Source organism: Panthera uncia, chromosome D4 (genome assembly GCF_023721935.1).
Source record: "Panthera uncia isolate 11264 chromosome D4, Puncia_PCG_1.0, whole genome shotgun sequence".
NCBI lineage: Eukaryota > Metazoa > Chordata > Mammalia > Carnivora > Felidae > Panthera > Panthera uncia.
Genome location: NC_064807.1, coordinates 64,273,129 through 64,291,022, shown reverse-complemented (window position 1 = coordinate 64,291,022; position 17,894 = coordinate 64,273,129). Strand labels below are relative to the sequence as shown.

The following is a 17,894-nucleotide window of genomic DNA, read 5'->3' as shown; positions in this document are numbered from 1 at the left end:
CTAACATATAAAGGGAGACCTATAAGGCTTGTGACCGATCTCTCTACTGAAACTTGGCAGGCCAGAAAGGAATGGCAGGAGATCTTCAATGTGATGAACAGAAAAAAAATATGCAGCCGAGAATCCTTTATCCAGCAAGTCTGTCATTTAGAATAGAAGGAGAGATAAAGGTCTTCCCAAACAAACAAAAACTGAAAGAATTCGTCACCACTAAACCAGCCCTGCAAGAGATCCAAGGGGGATCCTGTGAGACAAAGTACCAGAGACATCGCTACAAGCATGAAACCTACGCACATCACAATGACTCTATACCCATATCTTTCTATAATAACACTGAATGTAAATGGACTAAATGCGCCAACCAAAAGACACAGGGTATCAGAATGGATAAAAAACAAGACCCATCTATTTGCTGTCTACAAGAGACTCATTTTAGACCTGAGGACACCTTCAGATTGAGAGTGAGGGGATGGAGAACTATTTATCATGCCACTGGAAGTCAAAAGAAAGCTGGAGTAGCCATACTTATATCAGACAAACTAGACTTTAACTTAAAGGCTGTAACAAGAGATGAAGAAAGGCATTATATAATAATCACAGGATCTATCCATCAGGAAGAGCTAACAGTTATAAATGTCTATGTGCCGAATACGGGAGCCCCCAAATATATAAAAGAGTTACTCATAAACAGAAGCAACCTTATTGATAAGAATGTGGTAATTGCAGGGGACTTTCACAGTCCACTTACAGAAATGGATAGATCATCTAGACACACGGTCAATAAAGAAACAAGGGCCCTGAATGATACATTGGATCAGATGGACTTGACAGATATATTTAGAACTCTGCATCCCAAAGCAACAGAATATACTTTCTTCTCGAGTGCACATGGAACATTCTCCAAGATAGATCACATACTGGGTCACAAAACAGCCCTTCATAAGTATACAAGAATTGACATCATACCATGCATACTTTCAGACCACAATGCTATGAAGCTTGAAATCAGCCACAGGAAAAAGTCTGGAAAACCTCGAAAAGCATGGAGGTTAAAGAACACCCTACTAAAGAATGAGTGGGTCAACCAGGCAATTAGAGAAGAAATTAAAAAATATATGGAAACAAATGAAAATGAAAATACAACAATCCAAATGCTTTGGGATGCAGCGAAGGCAGTCCTGAGAGGAAAATACATTGCAATCTAGGCCTATCTCAAGAAACAAGAAAAATCCCAAATACAAAATCTAACAGCACACCTAAAGGAAATAGAAGCAGAACAGCAAAGACAGCCTAAACCCAGCAGAAGAAGAGAAATAATAAAGATCAGAGCAGAAATAAACAATATAGAATCTAAAAAACTGTAGAGCAGATCAACGAAACCAAGAGGTGGTTTTTTGAAAAAAGAAACAAAATTGATAAACCTCTTGCCAGGCTTCTCAAAAAGAAAAGGGAGATGACCCAAATAGGTAAAATCATGAATGAAAATGGAATTATTACGACCAATCCCTCAGAGATACAAGCAGTTATCAGGGAATACTATGAAAAATTATATGCCAACAAACTGGACAACCTGGAAGAAATGGACAAATTCCTAAACACCCACACGCTTCCAGAACTCAATCAGGAGGAAATAGAAAGCTTGAACAGACCCAAAACCAGTGAAGAAGTTGAATCAGTCATCAAAAATCTCCCAACAAATAAGAGTCCAGGACCAGATGGCTTCCCAGGGGAGTTCTACCAGACGTTTAAAGCAGAGATAATACCTATCCTTCTCAAGCTATTCCAAAAAATAGAAAGGGAAGGAAAACTTCCAGACTCCTTCTATGAAGCCAGTATTACTTTGATTCCTAAACCAGACAGAGACCCATTAAAAAAGAGAACTACAGGCCAATATCCCTGATGAATATGGATGCAAAAATTCTCAATAAGATACTAGCAAATCGAATTCAACAGCGAATAGAAAGAATTATTCATCATGATCAAGTGGGATTCATTCCTGGGATGCAGGGCTGGTTCAACATTCGCAAATCAATCAACGTGATACATCACATTAATACAAGAAAAGATAATAACCATATGATCCTGTCATTCGATGCAGAAAAGGCATTTGACAAAATTCAGCAACGTTTCTCAATAAAAACCCTCGAGAAAGTCGGAATAGAAGGAACATACTTAAAGATCATAAAAGCCATTTATGAAAAGCCCACAGCTAACAACATCCTCAATGGGGAAAAACTGAGAGCTTTTTCCCTGAGATCAGGCACACGACAGGGATGCCCACTGTCACCGCTGTTGTTTAACATAGTGTTGGAAGTTCTAGCATCAGCAATCAGACAACAAAAGGAAATCAAAGACATCAAAATGGGCCAAGATGAAGTTAAGCTTTCCCTTTTTGCAGATGACATCATAGTATACATGGAAAATCCGATAGACTCCACCAGAAGTCTGCTAGAACTGATACATGAATTCAGCAAAGTTGCAGGATACAAAATCAATGTACAGAAATCAGTTGCATTCTTATACACTAATAACGAAGCAACAGAAAGACAAATAAAGAAACTGATACCATTCACAATTGCACCAAGAAGCATAAAATACCTAGGAATAAATCTAACGAAATATGTAAAAGATCTGTATGCTGAAAAGTATAGAAAGCTTATGAAGGAAATTGAAGAAGATATAAAGAAATGGAAAAACATTCCGTGCTCATGGATTGGAAGGATAAATATTGTCAAAATGTCAATACTACCCAAAGCTATCTACACATTCAATGCAATCCCAATCAAAATTGCACCAGCATTCTTCTCGAAACTAGAATAAGCAATCCTAAAATCCATATGGAACCACAAAAGGCCCCGAATAGCCCAAGTAATTTTGAAGAAGACTAAAGCAGGAGGCATCACAATCCCAGACTTTAACCTCTACTACAAAGCTGTCATCATCAAGACAGCATGGTATTGGCATAAAAACAGACACATAGACCAATGAAATAGAATAGAAACCCCAGAACTAAACCCACAAATGTATGGCCAAGTAATCTTTGACAAAGCAGGAAAGAATATCCAATGGAAAAAAGACAGTGTCTTTAACAAATGGTGTTAGGATAACTGGACAGCAACATGCAGAAGATTGAAACTAGACCACTTACTTACATCATTCACAAAAATAAACTCCAAATGGATAAAGGACCTGAATGTGAGACAGGAAACCATTAAAACCCTACTGGAGAAAGCAGGAAAAGACCTCTCTGACCTCAGCCATAGTAATCTCTTACTTCACACATCCCCAAAGGCAAGGGAATTAAAAGCAAAAATGAACTATTGGGACCTTATGAAGAGAAAAAGCTTCTGCACAGCAAAGGAAACAACCAACAAAACTAAAAGGCAACCAACGGAATGGGAAAAGATATTTGCAAATGACATATCGGACAAAGGGCTAGTATCCAAAATCTATAAAGAACTCACGAAACTCCACACCCGAAAAACAAATAACCCAATGAGGAAATGGGCAGAAAACATGAATAGACACTTCTCTAAAGAAGACATCCGGATGGCCAGCAGGCATATGAAAAGATGCTCAATGTTGCTCCTCATCAAGGAAATACAAATCAAAACCACACTCAGATATCACCTCATGCCAGTCAGAGTGGCCAAAATGAGCAAATCAGGAGACTATAGATGCTGGAGAGGATGTGGAGAAACGGGAACCCTCTTGCACTGTTGATGGGAATGCAAATTGGTGCAGCCCCTCTGGATAACAGTGTGCAGGTTCCTCAAAAAATTAAAAATAGACCTACCCTATGACCCAGCAATAGCACTGCTAGGAATTTACCCAAGAGATACAGGAGTACTGATGCATAGGGGCACTTGTACCCCAATGTTTATATCAGCATCTCAACAATAGCCAAATTATGGAAAGAGCCTAAATGTCCATCAACTGATGAATGGATAAGGAAATTGTGGTTTATATACACAATTGAGTACTATATGGCAATGAGAAAGAATGAAATATGGCCCTTTGTAGCAACATGAATGGAACTGGAGAGTGTTCTGCTAAGTGAAATAAGCCATACAGAGAAAGACAGATACCATATGTTTTCACTCTTAGGTGGATCCTGAGAAACTTAACAGAAACCCATGGGGGAGGGGAAGAAAAAAAAAAGGAGGTTAGAGTGTGAGAGAGCCAAAGCATAAGAGACTCTTAAAAACTGAGAACAAACTGAGGGTTGATGGGGAGTGGGAGGGAGGGGAGGGTGGGTGATGGGTATTGAGGAGGGCACCTTTTGGGATGAGCACTGGGTGTTGTATGGAAACCAATTTGACAATAAACTTCATATATTGAAAAAAAAGGTGCTAGCACTAAGTTTGAGCCTATAATGGGCATACCTTGAATATTTTCTCTTCTCACATGGGTAGTGTATCTATTCTTCTTTCAAAGACCAGTCTAGAGTTAACCTGGAAACATTTGAGATTGGTTGCAAGGAGCTTTCAGAGGTTAACGAGTCTGTGTCCACATTTAGTGCAATTTTTTCAGAGCCTGGAATTTCTCCTCTGACAGTACAGGTCACTTGTATTCCTCATACTTCCTAACACGTGTATTCTTCTCAATTCTGTAATTCTTTTAATTTTTTATCATCAAAAAACTGCATGCATTTTTAATATTTTTTTCAGGCAAGTAAATTTAGTATACTATAATACTCTATAATACTAGTATTTAATGATAAGTCATTTTTTTCTCTTAATATTCATATATGGTATGTTGGAATATATCTCTGTGTCTTCTATATTCTTTTTATTTTATAGAAAGAAACCTTCCGATAATAAATATATAAAATGTGCTTATAACAGTGCCTTTCATAAAGATTTTATGTATGTTGGTTTGTATTAGTATGACTGAATCAATAGTAGCTAGCTAGTATTTATTGATAAATAACTGTGCTAGGCACTGTTATAAACACTTTACCCTATTGGCTCATTTAATATCCATTGCAGTCCGTGAGGTAAGTAATTTATATAATGGCAGTATAAGATGCTATTATTATCCTCATTTTACACAGAAGCAAACAGATAAATGGAAGTTAAATAGCTTCCCCAAGGTCATATAGCTAGAACCAAGATTTAATACCTGGCAGTCTAGGTCCAGAATCAGCCTTCTGATCACAACATTTTAGTACCTATCACAGATCCTCTTTTTTTTTTTTTAACCTCTGAAAATTACTATTCAGTCCTCAGGTGTGTTGAAATTAACATTCTTGCCTTACTTGCTTTTTCTGATTCACCTTGGTCTTTCCATTTTGTAAGTTCCTATGATATATAGTGTTAATACCATATGAAGTCTCAGCTGTGCTCTAATTGTTTTGTATTTGTCTGATATATTACTTTCAAGAAGACTCTCCTGAAACCAGATTGTCATCTCTAAATGTCACTAATATAGAAGTTCTGGATCTGTTTCTGACCCTTCTTCTTCATGCTCCACAATAGCCATACTGAACTTCTCACAGTTTACCCCAAACATCATTCTTGTTCTTCGTTATGTTTTCATACTTTCTTAAACTGGAAAGGCCCCTCCCTGTTATTATCTTTTTATAGAAACCCTTCCTGAATTAGTTTGGGTAGGATGCCCATTTTGAATGCTTTCACAGAACTGGGCTGACCTCTTTCATGGAAACTTCCATTTATTTATTCAACATTTAGCACAGTAGATACTCTAGTATTATCAGAAATTCAATTGGGATAAAGGTCCCAATTTGTGTCTAGTACCATTTTGATCCTCAAAATGAACATTGGACACAGATTACTTAGGAAAGAGGTTATACTTTCAAGAAAAAAAAGTAATTTCTGTGCTATATAAAGACTTTAATGTCTGAAAAATAATGGAACAGTTTGCAAATCATTTTATCAAACTAAAATAACTTTAAAAAATGTTTGTTCATTTATTTTGGGAGAGAGCGAGAGAGGGCAAGCATGAGTGGGGGATGGACAGAGAGGGAGAGAGAGAGAGAGAGAGAGAGAGAGAGAGAGAGAGAATATGAATCCCAAGCAGGCTCCACACTCTCAGTGCGGAGCCCAATGTGGGACTTGATCTCATGAACCATGAGATGATGACCTGAGCTGAAATGAAGAGCTGAACACCCAACTGAGTCACCCAGATGCCTCAAACTAAAATAACTTTCATATCCCAGTTGTCAAAAATAGAATAAAACTATGGTTTGATCTCATTTCAATATATATGTAAAAATCATAAATAAATATAAAACCAAATCCAAGTGTATAATAATATAATAAATTCAAGGTTAATATCCAGAAATCTCTTAATATAGGGGTGCCTGGGTGACTCAGCCATTTAAACATCTGATTCTTGGTTGGCTCAGGTCATGATCTCACAGTTCATAGGTTCGAGGCCTGCATCAGGCTCTGTGCTAACAGCATGGAGCATGCTTGGGATTCTTTCTCTCTCCCTCTCTCTCTGGCCCTGTCCCCCCTACACACACACACTCTCTCTCAAAGTAAATAAACCTGAAAAATCTGTTAATATAGCAAATAAACAGGTAAATACAAAACCCTATTTGATCATCTAGATGGATATAAATGATGACTTGATGGAATTCAAGTTTCTTTCTTAATAAAAACTTAGTATTTTAGACATGGGCCAACTTGATTTTAAATGAAACTCTACAAGTATTTCCAGAAAAGTCACCTTAAGATTACTTTTATCATCATCATCATCATCATCATCACTATTATTTAATAATTATTTTTCTGAAATATCCAACTAATAGTCATAATTTTTTAAGGATGCTGAAAATCTGGTTTGTGATGATGGGATGTGTCATTTGTTATTCCATTGAAAACTGCATCCTGGAGAACAGTTAAGGACAAGGAGAAATGCTAATGATATACTATGAGATAAAAGCAAATCTCACGGCAATATAAATGATCATATAAATAAATTTTGTATACGTGTAGCTGAAACCACATCAGAATGCTAACTGTAGTTTTCTTTGTCAGATTTGTTTTTGAAGTATTTAAAATTTTCTTAATCCTGTACATATTTTCTATATTTTCTTTAATAAAACTATATCTTTGATTATAGAAATAAGGAAAAATAATTAAATTCTTCTTAACTGCCCTGGGGTGAAGGTTGATATTTTTGTATTCTTTCCAATGATTAGGAGACTACCAAAGAAGCTGAAAGGTCTAGGCATTTGTTGGTCCCAGCTTTCTCTAAAGCCCAAGAAAGGTAAAGAACAGTCAATGGATTGGAAATTTGCTTGAGTTTTTCTGTTGTTTTATTACATACGCTAATTGATGCCATTTAACATTCTGATTTCAACCAGTCAATCCACAAATATATCCACTCTGAAAAGATATACTGACACAGTCCAGTTTTTGCAAAGGGATACTAGAGCCCACTATTTAGAATATAACCAAGGTTAGCAATACAGTCAGGCTGCAACAACAGTAGCACATAGTAAAAAGAAAGACATAGTGCTAGAATTGCAAGACCATGGGAAAAAGGGCAGGGATTTCTGTTACTTTTGCTTACTTCTCTTTGTTCGCAAAAAGATAAAGTTTCAATTTCTTGGCTCCCTGAGTTTTTTGGTTTTTTTTTTTTTTTTTTTTTTTTTGTCTCCCCAAAGGACCTGTCCTTAGATTACTTTTCACCACTGGGCACCACTTATGTAAAGAAAGAACATCTGAGACTCATGGATCGTGTGTATCTACCTGTCTTCCCCTGTACTTGTCAACAGAAATTTGTCTATAAATCATATAAATTCAGCCAGCATTTCATATTTTGCCCCATGAGCCTCTTATATCAGGCTACATGACATCTATCCTGGAAGGCATCCTCAGGAGAAAATTCCTAGCACTAGGTATTGAATTCTAGTTCCAGACTGACTGTCTCCTATTGTTATAAAGCAACTTCATTCTTCACAATATGAAACATCCCTCACAGGAGATCCCCAGTGCTTGTATCAGCAAATAAGCCCTATGCGCCCCAAAAGGAAATAGTAAATAGGATGGAATGAACAAAGGCAAAGGCCAAAAAAAAGGCAAAGACCCTTTCTCGTTTTTCTACATGGTATTGAGAATTATCCTGTTGTTGTTGTTGCTGCTGCTGCTGTTGTTGTTTTTTCCACTGTGGAAAACAAGTGCAATTTTCTTTTTTTGTTCCTGGAAACAGCAAAAGTATGTAGCTCTTATCTAGCGGGAACTTCTATCTGAGCTTTAAGTTCAATCCTGGAATTGATTCACTTAGGTCATCCTGCATGCTCTGACCATCTATAAGGCTGTGCTGTGGAAGCCTACTGTGCTCTAATCCTTTTATCCTTTTGTCTGGACTGCTGATAAGATTTATTTATGAAACAATACCACACCTTAATGGAAAGAACACTTGGCTTGGAGTCAGACAACTTAGAGTCCAGTTCAGTCTTGGCTATGTGGCTTCATAACTATACAGATCTAGGGCAAGACACTTAACTTGCCTGAGCATGATGTGTCATCTGTAATATTAGCATAATAACACCTATTTTATAGAACTGGTTTGAAAAACTCTATGTGATATGTGATAGTCATTGGCATACACAAGTGGACAACACTGGTTAATTTAATCTAGTCTCTCAGGCTGACACTCCCCCCGCCCCACCTGCCTTTTTCATCCTAAGGAGAAATGAATATTGTAAAATGATGTTCATAGATATTCAAGATACTTCTTTGATTTAATAGTTCTTTTTGTCCATGTTTATTTTTTTCTTGTTTTTTAATTTAGAACTTTTCAAATTAATAAAAGAAAAAAGATTGAGGAATAGTTATAGACTGGAATGGAAGAGACAAGGGATAAATAACATGTATATACAATGTGGGATCCTGAAGAGGACCCTGGAACAGAAAAAGACATTAGTAGAAAATTTGTGAAATTTGAATAAAGTCTATAGTTAATATACCAATGTTAATTTCTTATACTTGATAATTATACTATGGTTCTGATGTTAACATTAGAGGTTAGGGAAGATACATAAGAGAACTCTTTGAACTAATTTTGTAACTTTTCTGAAAGTTTAAAATCAGTTCAAAGTGAAAAGTTTTAAAAATATAAAATTTATGATTTATCATTTCCATTTCTCCTTCTCTTTCTGAAACAAATCTTTACAAGTCTGCAATGCTTCCTATTCAATTCTTTGTGTAGGATTCTTACCTTCTCCACACACAATAGGTAGTGTGTGGCCTGTTGAGACTTCAGTTTTTAAAGGGATGTAGTTTAGACACAAGCACACTAATCACTATGTATCATTCCTTTTTCTAGTATTTTACCAACCTCTTTGTGTCTAGATAATAAATTCATTGTGGCTGCTGTTTCTCTAGCTAGTTGATGTCTTTACTCTCTTCTTTTTGAGCTATGGGATCCACTGTTAAGAACCCCACCATTTCAGATTACTCGGTGGGTAGTGTGAAGGGGAACAGACCAAAGGTAAGACTGTCATTCCTACTCAAATGTTCTGTCTTGAATTTGTATCAATAGCAAATAAATGTGTGTCCTCTAATTTCTGGGCCCTGAGAATGTCCAGAGGATCTACACATGGCTCTGATAGCCAATTTAAATCCTTCTTTGTTTCCTTCTAGGGGAATTTGTAATCCCAGAAATGATTTAAAGAGTATTTTTAAATTGTATGGAAGGTGGCAGTAGCTCTCAAGATTTAGAGATATTGTCTCAAAGACCTAATTATAGTTTAACATACTAAACAAGAATTTATTTTTAATAAATTAAAAATTTCCTTTACTTCTTTTTAAATTTTCTGGTTAAACCATTCATTTTTTAGTAGGATGTTCTTTGACCTCCATGTATTTTGGGGCTTTCCAAAATCTTTTTCTTGTGGTTGATTTCAAGTTTCATAGCATTGTGATCTGAAGATATGCATGGTATGATCTTGATCTTTTTGTACTTGTTGAGGGCTGATTTGTGTCCCAGTATGTGATCTATTATGGAATATGTTCCATGTGCACTGGAGAAGAATGCATAATCTGCTGCTTTAGGATGAAATGTTCTGAATATATCTGTTAAGTCCATCTCGTCCAGTGTGTCATTCAAAGCCATTGTTTCCTTATTGATTTTCTGCTTAGATGATCAGTCCATGTTGTAAGTAGGGTATTAAAGTCTCCTACTATTATGGTATTATTATCAATGGGTTTCTTTATGTTTGTGATTAATTGATTTATATATTTGGGGGCATAAATATTTACAATTGTTAGCTCTTCTTGATAGACTCCTTAATTATGATATAATGCCCTTCTTCATCTCTTGTTACAGTCTTTTAAAAAAATTTATTTATTTGAGAGGGAGAGAGAGAGAGAGAGAAAGAGAGAGAACAAGCGGGGAGGGGCAGAGAGAGAGGGAGATACAGAATCTGAAGCAGGCTCCAGGCTCTGAGCTGTCAGTATAGAGCTGGATGCAGGGCTTGACCCACAAACTGTGAGATCATGAAATGAGCCGAAGTTGGGCATTCAACCAACTGAGCCACCTAGGTACCCCATAGTCTTTGTTTTAAAATCTAGTTTGTCTGATATAAGTGTGGCTACTCTAGCTTTCTTTTGACATCCATTAGCATGACAGATGGTTCTCCATTCCCTCACCTTTAATCTGCAAGTGTCTTTAGGTGTAAAATGAGTCTCTTATAAATGCAGCATATAGATGGATTTTTTAAGTCCATTCTAATACCCTATGTCTTTTGATTAGAGGATTTAGTCCATTTATATTCAGAGTGGTTATTGAAAGGTTGAATTTAGGCTATTGTGTTACCTGTAGAGTTGGTATTTCTGGTGATATTCTCTGGTCCTTGGTAGTCTTTGTTGCTTTGGTCTTTTTTTTCTCCACTCAGAGAGTCCTTCTTAAAATTTCTTGTAGGACTGGTTTAATGGCCATGAACTCCTTTAGTTTTTGTTTGTCTGGGAAAGTTTTTATATCTCCTTCTATTCTGAATGACAGGCTTGCTGGATAAAGAGTTCTTGGCTGCATATTTTTCCCATTCAGGACATTGAGTATAAGGGGGCTTGGGGGACAGGCTACGTGGGTGATGGGAATTAAGGAGGGTACTCATTGTGATGAGCACTGGGTATTATATGTAAGTGATGAACCACTGGGTTCTACTCCTGAAACCAATACTACACTGTATGTTAACTAACTTGAATTTAAATAATAAAGTAATAAAAAATAAATTAAAAATTTTCTGGTTAAATAAAACAATACATACTTATTGCAGAAAAGTGGGAAACATGGAAAAACCCAAATGAAGAAATTAATCCATAATTTCAGTTGTAATTATTAATATTTTAATATATTCATATGTATGTACCACATATATTATAAACTTGAAAGCATAGTGACTTTTTAACCTACTTTCTAAAATAATTGTATATTTTGAATTATCCTGTGTCATTTTTTAAGGCAATTGTAACTGATGTCAAAATATTTGCAAATGGGAAATAGGAAACGAAAAGTAAATAGAGAGTTAAACAGTTATTCTCCACTTACCTTTGACTTTTGAGAGTAATGACAATGGAAAAAGACTGGGATCAGAGATTCTCTTCTTCACTCCCTCTTTTTAATGAGCAAAGCCTAATTCCCATAATAGACCTTCTTTACTTTTTTTTTTCAATGTGGGACTTGAACTCATGACCCTGAGATCAAGACCTGAACTGAGATCAAAAGTTGGATGCTTAACCAACTGAGCCACCCAGGCACCCCCTCATTATAGACCTTTTTAAGATGCCCTTTTTATAGAATAGAGGAGTCATTGCAGTGTAGTATATTTTCCTTGGTGGGATGGGAAAACACAAGGATGCAATAACCAAAGCTATGGGTGCCCAGCCTTATCTGAGTGGCCAGTACACTACTTCCATTGCTCCCCAGCTGCCTCCTCTAACTCCATTTCTCCTCACAACTGGCTCTCTGGCCCTGCCCGAGATCTTATTATTTTAACTTCATGCATATTTATATTACCCTACACCTTTAGAGTGTATTTATTAGTAGGAAGGTTGTGATTTTAACAGACATGTTTTTTTTCTTAAAAATTTTTTTAAATCTGTATTTATTTTTGGGGGTGGGGGGTGGGGATGGATAAAATTGGTGAAGGGGAGTGGGAGATACAAGCTTCTAGTTATGAATGAATAAGTCACAGGGAGCAACGGTACAACATAGAGAATATAATCAGTGGTACTGTAATAATGTTATATTAGCTGCCATTTTTTTTTTTAAAAATTAAGATTTATTTATTTTTGAGAGAGAGAGAGAATCAGAACATGAGTTGGGGAGGGGCAGAGAGAGACACACACACGGAATCTGAAACAGGCTTCAGGCTCTGAGCTGCCAGCACAGGGCCTGATGTAATAGTGTTATATGGTGACTGATGGTAGCTACACTTGTGGTGAGCTAACACAATTTACAGACTTGTTGAATCATTATGTTGTACATCTGAAGTAACATTGTATATCAAAACCATTCTTCAATAAAAAAAGTAGTAGCCAACAGTACTTTAATAACATTGTAGACATTTTTTCTGTTTCTTTAATTTTATTCCTATTTGAGATCCAATTATATGAAAGACCTTTTACATAATGTCAACATTGTATGGATATATAGAGATGAAAAAGGCAAGGGAGTGCTTTCAAGTAGTTAATTACATGAACAGGAGATATGACAAAATGAAACTTGTTCCATAGGTTTAAAAACACAGAGCAATAATTTTACAGTAATTTTATGCCTCTATAAATGTTACTATGTGATATTTCTTTTTTTTTAAGTTTTTTAACGTTTATTTTTGAGAGAGAGACAGAGACAGAGCGCGAGTGGGGGAGGGACAGACAGAGGGAGCCACGGAATCCGAAGCAGGCTCCAGGCTTTAAGCTGTTAGCACAGAGCCTGACGTGGGGCTCTAACTCACTAACTGCGAGATCATGACCTGAGCTGAAGCCAGAGGCTTGACCGACTGAGCCACCCATGTGCCCCTCTTTTTTTTTTTTTTAAGTTTATTTATTTATTTTGAGAGAGACAGAGACATTGCAAGTGCGAGAGGGGCAGAGAGAGAGGGAGACAGAGAATCCCAAGCAGGCTCTGAACTGTCAGTACAGAGCCCACCATGAGACTTGAACCCATGAAACCGTGAGATCATGACCTGAGCTGAAACCAAGAGTCAGATGCTTAATTGACTGAGCCACCCAGGTGCTCCTCTTTTTAATAATACCATTTTCTTATAAATGGGTTTTTGAATTTTAAACCACTTACATTTCTAGAATTAACGCCACTTAACTGTAATCTCTTGTTCTTTAAAATATAACACTATATTCAATGTTCTAATTATTTTTTAGGATTTTTTCCAACTGTGTTCATAGGAGCTAGGTTCTTAACCTTTTTTTTAATGTTTATTTATTTTGAGAGGCAGAGAGAGACAACTGTCTCTCTCTGTCTCTCTGAGAGACAGAGACAGCTCCACACTGTCAGCCTAGAGCCCAATGTGGGGCTCCATCTCACAAATTGTGACATCATGACCTGAGCCAAAATCAAGAGTTGGTCTTAATTGACTGAGCCACCCACTTGTCCTTTAATTCTTTTTTTTTTTTTGAGTATTCTTTTTAAAAAATTTACTTATTTTTAATTTACATCCAGGTTAGTTAGCATATAGTGCTATAATGATTTCAGGAGTAGATTCCAGTGATTCATCCCCTGTGTACAGTACCCAGTGCTCATCCCAACAAGTGTCCTCTCTAATGCCCCTTACCCATTTAGCCTATCCCCCCACCCACAACCTCTCCAGAAACCCTCAGTTTGTTCTCCATATTTAAGAGTCTCTTATGTTTTGTCCCCCTCCTTGTTTTTATATTATTTTTGCTTCCCTTCCCTTATGTTAATCTGGTTTGTATCTTAAATTCCTATGAATGAAGTCATATGATATTTGTCTTTCTCTGACTGGCTAATTTCGCTTAGCATAATATCTTCTTTATTTATTCATCCATTGATGGACATTTGGGCTTTTTCCATACTTTGGCTATTGTCAATAGTGCTGCTATAAACATGGTGGTGCGTGTGCCCCTTCGCAACAACACACCTGTATCCCTTGTATAAATACCTAGTAGTGCAATTGCTGGGTCGTAGGGTAGTTCTATTTTTAATTTTTTGAGGAATTCTGTTTTCCAGAGTGACTGCACCAGTTTGCATTCCCACAAGCAGTGCAAAAGAGATCCTTTTTCTCCACATCCTCACCAATATCTGTTGTTGCCTGAGTTGTTTATTTTAGCCATTCTGACTGGCGTAAGGTGGTATCTCATTGTGGTTTTAATTTGTATTTCCCTGATGATGAGTGATGTTGATCATTTTTTTCATGTGTCGGTTGGCTGTCTTCTTTGGAGAAGTGTCTATTCATGTCCTTTCCCCATTTCTTCACTGGATTATTTGCTTTTTGGGTGTTGAGTTTGATAAGTTCTTTATAGACCTCGGATACTAACCCTTTATCTGATATGTTGTTTGCAAATATCTTCTCCCATTCTGTTGGTTGCATTTTAGTTTTGCTGATTGTTTCCTTTGCTGTGCAGAAGCTTTTTATTTTGATGAGGTCCCAATAGTTCATTTTTGTAATTTTTCTTTTTAAAGAAAAAGAAAAAAAAAACCCATATGTTACATATTGGTATACAGTTTATACTGACCTCATAAAAATGAATTAAGGGAGTTTTCTGTTTTCTATCTGTGAATAGATTATGTAGAATTTAATTTATTTCTTCCTTATAAGAGTTTAAAAATTCATTGAGAAGTCATTCTGGCTGGAGTATTTTCTAGGGAAGATTATACTAATGGATTCACTTTTAAAATAGATATAGGGATTTCTGGTAGCAGACAAGATGGAATAGATACTTCTCTCTATTTTATTAAATACAGTGAAAACTCTGGACATTATGTGTAAAGAAAACATAAGAAGACTCTGAAAGGTGGAGAGAAAGAGACCACCTAGGGACTTTGGGATCTAAGGAAACAAGAAGCAGTGAGTTTCCTGGGTTTTATTTTTGCTTTCTATATATCCCAGACTGAGTGCTAGATAAGCCTACAACTTGGAAACACCAATGGGAACAAACAGAAAGGCACAAGAAAATCTTACTCTAGTGGAACAGAAAGGGGTGGCTTAGCAAGACAAAAAACAACAGCAGTAATTGCCTATTCCAGCCAAACACGAGAGAAAAATACTACAGCCCTACTCCCTACTTCAGCACATATCAAGTGGGGAGCCTAGATTTTAACCTTCTTCCATCTGCTCTTTCCCTCCAGATAGACTTTCAGAGGAGGATTAGTGGAAAGTCAAGGCTTTTACCACAGCCCTGTAGTAACAAATCTTTCTATCCCCACTGTGTCATAAAGTCCGTGTGAGGAGACTAAACTTTTGCTGAATCTGGCAAGAACGAGGTGATGATTTCCTTCTGTAAAGGGCGTGGTTTTAGAGGAGTCCTGTTAAAACAGAAGGTCTGAATAAGATCCAGACTCTCATAGTACCTAAAATATCCAGGATACAAATGAATATCACTCCTCATACAAAGAATCAGGTATCTCAATTTGATATAGGACAATCTCCAGATACAACAAAAAATGAACAGACATTGAAATTATTTGACAAGGAATTTAAAGCAGCCATTATAAAATATCTCAGTGAGCAATTATACACATACACTAAGAACAAGTGAAAATATAGAAGACCTAAGCAGAGAACCAAAGTCTCAGGAAAGATATAGAAAACAACAACAACAACAAATGGAAATTTTAGAACTGAAAAAAAAGCATAATGGAAATAAAAAATTCAGTGAATGGTCTTCACAGCAAAATGGAGGGGGCAACATGTAGATTTGACTTTTGTAATGGGATGTAGAGAGAGGTAATCATCATTAGGGGCGTTAACCCCAGATATTAAGACCCTAGACATTGCTTGCTATTCTTGTAATGGGATATAGTACCTGGCAGGGGACTAAAATAATTTATGGGATTTGAGGAAGAAGCAGACATAGTTCCTGGAATGAGGAGGCCTCAGTTAGTAAACGCTGAATTAAATGAAATGAAAAAGTGGGAAGTTGAGATGATAGACCATATCTTGGAAATGTTGAAGAGCAGTACTAGATCATGAAACCCTATAAGTTCATGTTAGTTTCTTCTTACCATATATGTCCTGGAAAGGGAAGAGGGTTGTAGCTGTAGGTGATATTTATGCAGTGGCTGGGTACATCTGAGACAACAGATATATAATCCTGTATTGACTAGAATGGTTTAGAGAAATACACTAAATATTCTCTTTTTGAGAATATTGAAAGTTTAAAAAATAGTACAGTCTTGGGGCATCTGGGTGGCTCATTTTGTTGTGTCTGACTCTTGATTTTGGCTCAGGTCATGGGCTCATGGTTTGTGGGTTCAAGCCCCACGGTGGGCTCTGTGCTGACTGTGCAGAGCCTGCTTGGGATTCTCTTTCCTCTCTCTGCCACTACACCCCTGCCTGAATGTGCTCTCTCTCTCAAAATAAGTAAACAAAAAGTTAAAAAAAATAAAAATAGTACTGTCTCACAGTATTATTGTGAGTAGTACTGCCTAGGCACCTGGATTCTGTACTCTCTCCAATGCCTAGGAATGGTGCTAGGTGGTGCAACCTGGGCTTAGACTGGATTTCAAGCGAAACCTGGCACAAGAAGTTAGGGTTGCTAGGTTAGCATATGAAAATAGATAATGCCCAGTTAAATTTGAATTATTTCTGAATGCTTTTGCACATGTATACTGGGATAAAATAAAAATATTACATAGGAAATACTTGTACTAAAAATTATTTGTTGTTTATCTGAAGTAAATTATAAGTATCTATTCTACGTACCTCTTTAATTGTAAGTATTTTTCTTCATTTAAAATTTCTTTGTTTTGTATAATTTCCTTATAAAACTCCTTGCATTTGCAGTCTATCTTGCATTTGTATTGTAACATAGCTTTTATCTTGCTCACATCAAAACTGTTTAATTCTTTTGTCCACTGAGCATTAATGAGAAAACATGCTCAACATTTGCATTATGAGCCAGTATACTGAAAAAGTACTTGTATAAAGTTAAGAACTTTGGGAATTGCTCTTCAAATTTGTATTGTTGCAGTATATAATACCGTCTTTCATAGTGTAAATTGTTTTCCCATTGCTCAGGATTATGTTGCATATTTCACTCAGTGACTTTTAAAAAATATTGTCCACTGACAAAAAAGAGTGTTGTCAAATTTTGTTCCCTTTATAAGACTTCTCACAATGGTTTCCCTTATTTTCATGCTGGAAGAGTATTTCATAACATTCATATAAAATGATTGAATTCTTCAAATGTTGGTACTGATTTCAAAAGATAGGCATAGCAAATGTCATAATAATCTCAAGGTGGAATTTCTTTTCCTGTTCATAAGTAAAGTGTGGTTTGCTCACCTCATGGGAATTGTTGATCTCTTCTGCTCCATGTTGTCTCATATGTGTAGGCATGACTGAACAATAGATTGGTTAAGTTTGGCGTATTGTGTCTTGGCCATTTTACCTGGGTAGCAGTTCTAAATTTGCTCTTCCCAGAAGGTGTAAAGTCAGAAGAATTATTTGTCTTGTGAGTTACATTTAATTTTTTTTTTTAATAAGTTTTTTTTTTATTTTTTTTTTTTTTTATTTTTTAATATATGAAATTTACTGTCAAATTGGTTTCCATACAACACCCAGTGCTCATCCCAAAAGGTGCCCTCCTCAATACCCATCACCCACCCTGCCCTCCCTCCCACCCCCCATCAACCCTCAGTTTGTTCTCAGTTTTTAACAGTCTCTTATGCTTTGGCTCTCTCCCACTCTAACCTCTTTTTTTTTTTTTTTTTTTTTT

The 17,894-nt window shown here is 36.4% G+C and overlaps 1 protein-coding gene across 3 annotated transcripts in view; it reads left to right on the top strand.

Moving 5' to 3' along the window:
• The window catches only part of LOC125926342 (olfactory receptor 13C9), a 229,643-nt gene that overhangs the window by 100,286 nt on the left and 111,463 nt on the right, over positions 1–17,894 (top strand). Inside the window, exons 3-5 of one of the 3 annotated variants that reach the window (XR_007459086.1) lie at positions 7,172–7,239; positions 9,395–9,468; positions 14,920–15,020. The exons of 1 other annotated variant lie outside the window; for it this stretch is intronic. The gene's annotated coding sequence lies outside the window, so the exon portion shown is untranslated. Of the gene's footprint in view, positions 1–7,171; positions 7,240–9,394; positions 9,469–14,919; positions 15,021–17,894 lie in introns of those variants that run through there. One more of the 3 variants, XR_007459087.1, reaches the window with a different exon arrangement.